We start from the raw sequence: 8764 nt of genomic DNA on the forward strand, positions 1-8764 counted from the left end.
GTGATGGGGAGTCCTCTCTGGCCCTAGCCCTGGGGCAGCCTGTCTGCACCCCAAGTTCCTCATCCTCAGCCCTGCCTCATCCCAAAGCCTGCACCCCCAGCACCAAGCACGCTCCTGCACTGTGAACCCCTCATCCCCAGCCCCACCCCAGAACCCGCACCTGAGGGGAAAAACGTGCAACTTAAATTTGGTGGTCAGTTTGGAGTATCATTGTATTTAGCACAATATTTGATTATTTTACACCCTTCAAAGTATGTAACTGGTCATATACAGGTGTTTTCTCTGAATACTGTCTGTGTGCCTCAGTTTCCCCAATGCATTTCTTAAGGCTCTAGATGGTGGGATAAGGGGGTGTGATTGTTGTAAAGCCCTAGAGGGCCAGTGTGATGCTGTCTGCACAGAGAATGGCCGACACCCTGTCTCCAGGCAACTGATGGCCTGGGCCACTCTCCTGCAAGGTGCCAACTGAAGGTGTTTGGAGTATCATTGTATTTAGCACAATATTTGATTATTTTACACCCTTCAAAGTATGTAACTGGTCGTATACAGGTGTTTTCTCTGAATACTGTCTGTGTGCCTCAGTTTCCCCAATGCATTTCTTAAGGCTCTAGATGGTGGGATAAGGGGGTGTGATTGTTGTAAAGCCCTAGAGGGCCAGTGTGATGCCGTCTGCACAGATAGTTGCCTGGAGGCAGGGTTGCAGCCATTGATGGCCTGGGCCACCCCCCTGCAAGGTGCCAACTGAAGGTGTTGGAGAACAAAGAGATCAGGTGGCCTCCTAATGCCTGGAAAAGAGACAAAGGCCAGAGGAGGGAGTGTCAGTGCCTGTGCAGACTTCCGGGAAGCGCATGGTATGGAAGGGGATGCTGGGATGCTTTGGAACAACTCCATACAAAGCCAGTCAGGACTCTGGGGGAGCCTCCTGTCTGAGCATACTGTCTCCAGGGCAAGAAGCTTACACCTTCCTGGGTCTGACCTCGGAGCATTCAGCATGCCCTTCCACACCATGCACTTTCCGCAGCGAGTGTGCCCAGGCAGGTCCTGGGGCAACCAGAGGTCCCTGCACCCCAACTCCGCAGTCAGATGTGACTCTCAGCCAGACAGTAAAACAGAAGGTTTATTAGATGACAGGGATACAGTCTAAAACAGAGCGTGTAGGTACAGAAAACAGGACCCCTCAGTCAGGTCCATCTTGGGGGGTGGGGAGCCCAGACCCAAGTTCTGGGCCTCTCCCGATTTCCCCAGCCAGCTCCAAACTAACACTCTCTCATCTGGCCTTTGTGTCTCTTCCGGACAAGGAGGCCACCTGATCTCTTTGTCCCCAACACCGTCAGTTGGCACTTTGCAGGGGAAACTGAGGCACCCACAGAGTATTCAGAGAAAACATTAAGAACATTCCCACTTTGTCACAACAGGTGCAACAACATTTAATACTGTATACTGAAGCAGGCAAGTGCTGCTTCTGACTTTCCACTTTTAATTGACCCTTGTAATCTTGTGGTGCTGACGCATTGTAGCTTCATTTTATATCAGCTTACAGGGTGAGGGGGGGGGGGGGACCACCATTTTGGGCCCCACCAAAAATTATACGAACCTGCCGCCTATGCCCTTACGAGCTCTCTCTTCTCTCTCATCAGCCTCCTTCTTTCTCTCATCGGCCTCCTTCTTTCTTTTATCAGCTTCTTTCTCTAGTTCAGCTATTTTTTGCTTCTCCAGCAATCGAAGATCTGCTAGATTCCGTTCATGCTCAAGTTGCAGTTTACTTGTCGTCTTTTGCCCTCTAATTCTTTCTGCATCTTCTGTATCCTCCGGTAAGGGCTGCGCTCTTGCCCCCTGATCACTGGCCATTAACAGATTTCTGAGTTCTTGATTTGTTGATTTCTTTCTAAAGCTTATCCCCTTTTCTGAACACAAATTTTCCAGGGCTTTTTTGTCAAGTCCCCCATATGCTCTTTGCTCAGCCATTGCAGCAGCTCTTTAACCAGTCAAACTCTCCAAACCAAAATTCAGATTTATATAGCGTGGGGTTATGACCCAAAGCTTAATTGACATGATTCTGTGGATCCAAGCATGACTACGCCACTGTGACAGTGCTGGTTCTGGCGGGACCCCACTGAGAGTGCCAATTCAGGACCAATTGCTTAAACAGGGTAGTTACAGCCCAAGGCTGGGGTTCTTCTACCTCTAAGGCAAACCAAACCAGCCAAACAAAGAGGATTTTGGTTGCAACCATGTTCTATATGATTATATCAATAACGTCACACCAGGATTTCACTCCAGTTGCCTGGGAGGAATTCTGCATTCTGTGTCCTATAGAGGTTACTCCCTATTCTCTCTTTGCAGCTCACTGTGGTTGTTCTGCGAATTAGCTGCTGGTTGTGTTGTTCTTGTGTGGAAGCAGGGAAAGAAAGAGAGTGTTTAAGTGCAGGCATTTAAGTGTCAGAGACAGAACAAGTATTGAGCTAAGTCTTAGCCTAATATCGTGAGACCTGTAGAAGCAGGGCTCACGTCAGAAGCAAGTGGAAAACAGCAGAATAGTCAGTGTGACCTAGCCTTGAGATAACAATGTTTTGAGAAGAGCAAGTGAGAAAATACTGGAATAGATAGCAAATAATCTAAATAAAATTTAAATGTTTTTAATTAATGCACATCACAAAGAGGTATAAATGCTTGTGTGATTTTGCTTGTACTTTGGAGAAACTGAGGCAGAGATGCTCTCTGCCAGCTGTATTCTTCCCCTGCAATTGCCTGAATAAAGCTGTCTCTGATTTGTTGCCTCCAGCCTGAGAGTGGAGTTTTGTTTCTTCCACATGGGATATATGTATTCAAACCAGTAGAGGGAATTTACGATATTGTACTTACACACAATAAACACAAACTGAGAATATTCTTAATTTGTTAAAACTTAAGCTCTCTTTCCGTGCAGCAGGAAAGTGAACATTTACTTCTCCCTAGATGATGCCGGACAGTAGTGCAACTTGTGCATTTTACAGTTGCACCTCTTACTGTAATATAAAATTCACCTGTTATCACTATAGGTCTCAGTGAGAATATGCACAACTGGTAAGCTGTGACTCTTACTGATGCACGCTGTCTCCATGTTTAGCACTTCAACATGCAAGTTCTACACTAAGAGAGCACACTTTTGCTGGAAAAAATACGAGACATGCTTTGCTGCCAACTTCCACCTAGGACATGCAACATCTGTACTGGTGCATACCTGTTTAACTGGAATATGCATGCTAATGCAAGCTGATTACTGTAGCATTTAATATTTGCACTAGTACAGATCCTGCTCAGAAATATGCAAAATCTTTCTTGGTCAAATGAGTCCTGTACTAGTTACAAGGTTTATAGGCTTCCAATTGGATTTCTTAGTTCCACAAATCTTTTAACTAATATAAAAACCAAAATTCAATATTGTCTACTCTTAATCAAAAAGGCAATATCTTCTACTTTATTTAAAAACAAACGCTTGAATGATGTTAATGTTATAAAAGGCATCTGTCAGGATCTGCTGCATGCTTAAAGTGTTTGAGGAGATGAATATCTAATGAATGAATTACTGACTGTGACTATTTAATCACTGTAGGTGATTGACATCATGAGGGTGAATGTGGACAAGGTTTTGGAACGAGATCCAATGCTGTCAGAGTTGGATGATGCACTGCGGGCGGAATTTGAGACCAATGCTACCAAGCTGATAAAAAGTATTGGTGGAAGAACTGTAAGGTAACCATGACTCGAGTATTTCCAATGCAAATTAATGTGACTAAGAACTATAAGTTGTTGAATACTCCATAAAGGGGAAGAAATCCAAATAACTTTGGCCAATTTCTGCAGCGTTTACTCATGGTGAATAGTATTTAAGATTACAACATCTGGTCCTTAATGAGCATCTGGATAAGTGAAGTAGATGAACTTTCCAAAAGTTGGGTGTCCTGGCCAAGTTCCTTTACACAAAACATTCTCCAAGACACAAATGTGGCTAAGGAGAAATGAATGTACTAGTTGAAGGTGTTGGAGATCTAGAAGGAAGAAATTCAGTGATATGGATTGAATGACGACAAAACACACAACAGCACGGAGAACCTTTAGTCTCTGACAGTTGTTAGCCAAAAGGGCTCGTTTCCCCCTGGAGCTTACCTAATTACACCAAGGAGGCACGGAGACAGGAAGACAAGTACCACACCCTTTATTGATCGGTCAGCTGAGCGGGTGTTCCTCTCGGCTAGTGCCAGAGAAAGAGACACACCTTACATGGCCAGATGGGCTTACCTTTATACCCCGAAACAAACAACTTAGCCTACGTTTGTCTACGTCATTTGGTTGACCTGTAGAACCTGTACATGCATCTGTTAGGGGATAATTGGATATGCAGGATACATATATCATTTTGTGGGGGCTACAAGATACATCTGTTGAGGATACATTTGTCATTCTGAAGGGGACACAAGATACATCCGTTGACCCTTTGTACTAGATACTTTGGATGCATACATGTGAACGCAGCTGCATACACTTGGGGAGCCAACATATACTTGGGGAGCCAAACAAAACTGATAAGCGAAATAGCTGACTTAGGTAGATACACGGCCTTCAGTCTAATGAGTTCTGTAAGCTTTCCAACACAGTTTGGACAAGCATAACATAACTTTGGTTTACTCAGGCCTAATACGGAAAGGCTTCATTAGCACTATGATTTTCCAACACAGTCACGTGTGCTAATTACAGGAAGGCCTGGAAGCCTACTCTTTATTTGCTGAGAAGGCAAGACAGAGTGGAAAACATTAATTTGTAAGGCAGGGGAGCAGTAGTTGAGTGTAGAGAAGAAGCTTTTGCCCTCTTTTAAAAATATCTAAGTGAGCTGTTTGTACTAAATTATGTGCTTTTTTTTAACAGATATGGGCAGTGTTGATAGCATTTGTTCGCATCATCATCATCATCACCATCACTGGTATGTGTTTAGCTAAAGTACTATTTTGTCAGTAGGACTAGAGTACATGGGGCATAAGCTGTAAATCGAATGCAAAAAGTTGTTAATGTAACACACTCTGGTTGTGACTGCTAGTACGTAGGTCATAATTTTCAAAAGTTAAGGTTCACACAGTAACGCTAACTTAGCCATATTGCATGCTTGACATATGCAGTAGTTCAAAGTAGTACTTACACTGCTTAACTGATGTTTGAACATAATCTGTGTGATGTGGTGAAGTTATGGCTTCTGTGGGAACCTTAACGGTTGAATCTCAGGCTTTTTTGCATTGAGCAGAAATGGGATCATGCAGGAGATTGGGACCCCTGAGTCCCAGTCCCAGCTCTGCTAGTGACTCTGAGCGTGACCAGGTCACGGGACCACTTCTTTGCCTCAGTTTTTCCAATCTTTAAAATGGGGATAATGACGCATACCTCACAGGGGTTTCCAAAGAGTAACATGAAATGTTTTGAGAACTTAGATAACAGAAGCTGTGGACATACACCTTTCTCAAATTCATCTTTCATGGTATTTCTACATTTATTAATCCTTTAGACTCCAGGTTCAACACCCACATGTAACTTTTTGTTCTTGCAAAGCAGTCTGGCCCTCTTCTATCGGGTCACATCCTTTTCTTAATCCCCAAATGGGTACTCCAGCCAATCAGAGTCCCCTTGCTGTCTTCCAGCCCAGAAGCCAGGCAAAACAAAGAACAAAAAAAGTAGGGAAGCTTCATATGAGACTCCTTCTCCAATCCTCAATAGTGCCAAGATAGTAAGGTAGTTAGGCCAGGTCTACACTTTAAACTTACCCCTGCATGCCATTGATAGAACTATGTGTGAAAAATCCACACCTGTGAGCGACGCAGTTACACCTACCTAACCCCTATTGTAGACAGCGCTATGTGGCCAGGAGAGCTTTTCCCCTTGACATAGCTACTGTCCCTCGTGGAGGTGGATAAACTATGCCAATGGGAGAAGCTGTCCCATCAGGGTAGTATTGTCTTCACTGAAGCGCTACAGCAGTCCAGCTGCACTGGTGCCACTGCTACACTTAAAACCCTGCCCTTAGACTCAGTCCAGGCAAGAGCCTTGATCTGACAAGCCTCACTTGAGTGCAGAAAACACCACTGACTTCATGCACTAGCTTTCCTGCAGGAGCAGAAGCCTGGGAGAGGAGGAGGACAGACAGTTCTCAAGGATTCATCACTGCTGAACAAGCTGTTTAAACAGAAGTATATTGCAGTAGAAGCTGTAAGAGAAAAGAAATTCATGCTCCCTTGTTTGATATCCAGATTTCACTTGTCCCAATTTCTGAATGTTGGCGGATGTACCCGTATGTATACAACAGCCACAAGCCCATCATTATAACTGGTAACAAACCTGTAAATACAAATGCAAGTGGAGATGTTTCTGGTGAGTGCAAGCAGGGCCAGCTCCAGGTTTCTGCTGCCTCAAGTGGCGGGGGAAAAAAAAAGCCAATTGGCAGCACTTCGGCGGCAGCTCAGTAGTGCCGCTCCATTCTTCGGCAGCACTTTGGCAATGGGTCCTTCACTCCCTCTCTTCCTCTTCGGCGGCACTTTGGTGGCAGCTCTAAGAGGAAGAGAGGGACTGAGGGACCCGCCGCCAAATTCCTGCCAAAGACCTGGACTTGCGGCCCCAATAGTGGATGGAGTGCCGCCCCTTTGTATTAGCCGTCCCAAGCACCTGTTTCCTTAGCTGGTGCCCGGAGCCGGCCTTGGGTGCAAGGAAGACTGTGGATTCATATTCTGGTGATAGTAGAGCCAGGGAGCTTATGACTAGTTACACTGCTTGGTGTTCAGCTGTTTGAATTTGTGATGTAGCTGTTAACAAGCTTTCCAGCAGGATTAATTTACTCTCCAACTCTGACAGCATATTCATTTCTCATCTTTTGGCCTGTTTGTAACAATCTACAGCAACTAATTGTAATGCTACAAACAGAATTGTGACCATAGGTGAGAAATACCCAGGACATGAATTCTAAAAGCCAATCCTGTGCAAGAATGAAACTATGGTAAAACAAACACAGGAAGTGATTTAGAATTTCCTTTTGTTGAATACTTTGAGTGTTCCGTAGCTCAAGTCTTTAAGTTGCACAATTGTTTTATGCCTCTTTGATGTGGGGCAAGAGGTGTGGAAGTAGGGAAAGAATTAACAAAGATTTGAAGGGGATTTTAATGCATGTCAGTCAGTTAGCAAGTCAGGCTAGTAGTTAGCAAGAGTTAGGCCACACTGTAACCCTAATGACGTGAGACTTGTAGAAGCGAGGATGGTATGAGGCGAGAGGGAAAGAAACTGTGTAAGAAGTTATTACGACCTTGCATCTGATAACCAAATATGTAGACTGGCGTCTCCTAGAAGTGAGAAAAATAAGATAGCAGGATGGCTTATGTGTAAATAAAAATGCAGTTGTTGCTCATTATTGTCTGTATTATTGCTTGTTATTGTCTGTAACAAAGGTATAAATGCTTGCTGTAATTGTTTACCTCTTGAGAGACCTGTCCGGGACTGGGGCGACCCTGTGTCCTAAGACACTCTCTCCCTCTATTGTAATTACTGAAGAAATAATAAAGTATCTGATTTTGCTGCACCCAAAGAAAAAGCGAGAACTGAGTTTTTCTCTGACAGAGGACTGTCGCTTTTCCAATCCTTATTTTTCTGTTATAGTCTGGAGTGTATCCTCATGAGTTACAAGAAGAAATGCAAACCAGTGGAAGCCATCTCTCTCCTTCAAACCTGCTGTATTCTCAAGCTCTCACCTTCTGATATATAAAGCAAAATTATTTTGATTAGTCATGTGTCATAGGTTTATTCCCCACTTTGAACTTTAGCGTCCAAAAGATGGGGACCTGCATGGATCCTTCTAATCTTAAATCCTAGCTTAGATCTGGTTCTGCTGCCACCAGCCAGAGATTAGTGTCTGGCACACTTTCTGTTCCCCCAAACTTTCCCTGGGAACACAGATCCAAACTCCTTGGATCTTAACACAAAGGGAAATAAACCATTCCCCAACCTTCTTCTCCTTCCCCTAGTCGTTGGGAGAGATTATCTTGATTCAGCTCCTTGAATCTAAACAAAGAGGGATTCACCTCCCCCCCACCTGTCCCTGGTGAGTCAAACTAAACCCCTGAGGTTTCAAACAAGGGAAAAAAACCAAACAGGTTCTTAAAAATAAAAGCTTTAATTAAAGAAAAAAAAAGTAAAAACTATCTTTGTAAAATCAGGATGGAAATGCTTACAGGATATACATCTTATAAAACTAATTATTGCACCACCAGAAGGGAAGGGCTGGGGCAGGTCTCTGCACTCCACATGTCACACGCAGACAAGGCAAAACAAACCATGTCACAGAATGAATCAATTGCAGAGCCTGGACTAGAACCCAGGAATCCTAACTACCAGCTCTCTGCTCTGACCATTAGACCCCACTCTGCTTGTAGTCAGGATTGAACCCAGGAGTCCTGACTCCTAGACCCCCCCCCCTCCACCATTCCTCTAATCTAGTGATTCTCAACCAGGGTTACATGTGCCCCTGGGGGTACGCAGAGGGTCTTCCAGGGGTACATCAACAGGCTACATAAAAAGCATTAGTGAAGTCAGTGCAAACTAACATTTCCTACAGACAATGACTTGTTTATACTGCTGGGTGTGTTTTGTTATAGGATTATAGTCTGTTAAAATATGTGTCTATTAAATTCAATGTGTAGTTTGTAAAGCTAAAGCAGCAATCCAAGATGGAGTCTGAACTGCCATCTTGTGACCGCCATCT

General features: G+C 44.1%; 1 long non-coding RNA gene across 1 annotated transcript; it reads left to right on the forward strand.

The window, feature by feature from the left end:
• Nucleotides 1–3705: 3705 nt before the first annotated feature.
• On the forward strand, nt 3706–7790 carry LOC123353864. Its single transcript, XR_006574575.1, has 3 exons — nt 3706–3732; nt 4903–4957; nt 7663–7790. It is a non-coding gene; the product is annotated as an uncharacterized LOC123353864 (long non-coding RNA).
• Nucleotides 7791–8764: the final 974 nt, after the last annotated feature.

Source organism: Mauremys mutica, chromosome 20 (genome assembly GCF_020497125.1).
Source record: "Mauremys mutica isolate MM-2020 ecotype Southern chromosome 20, ASM2049712v1, whole genome shotgun sequence".
Classification (NCBI taxonomy): Eukaryota; Metazoa; Chordata; order Testudines; family Geoemydidae; genus Mauremys; species Mauremys mutica.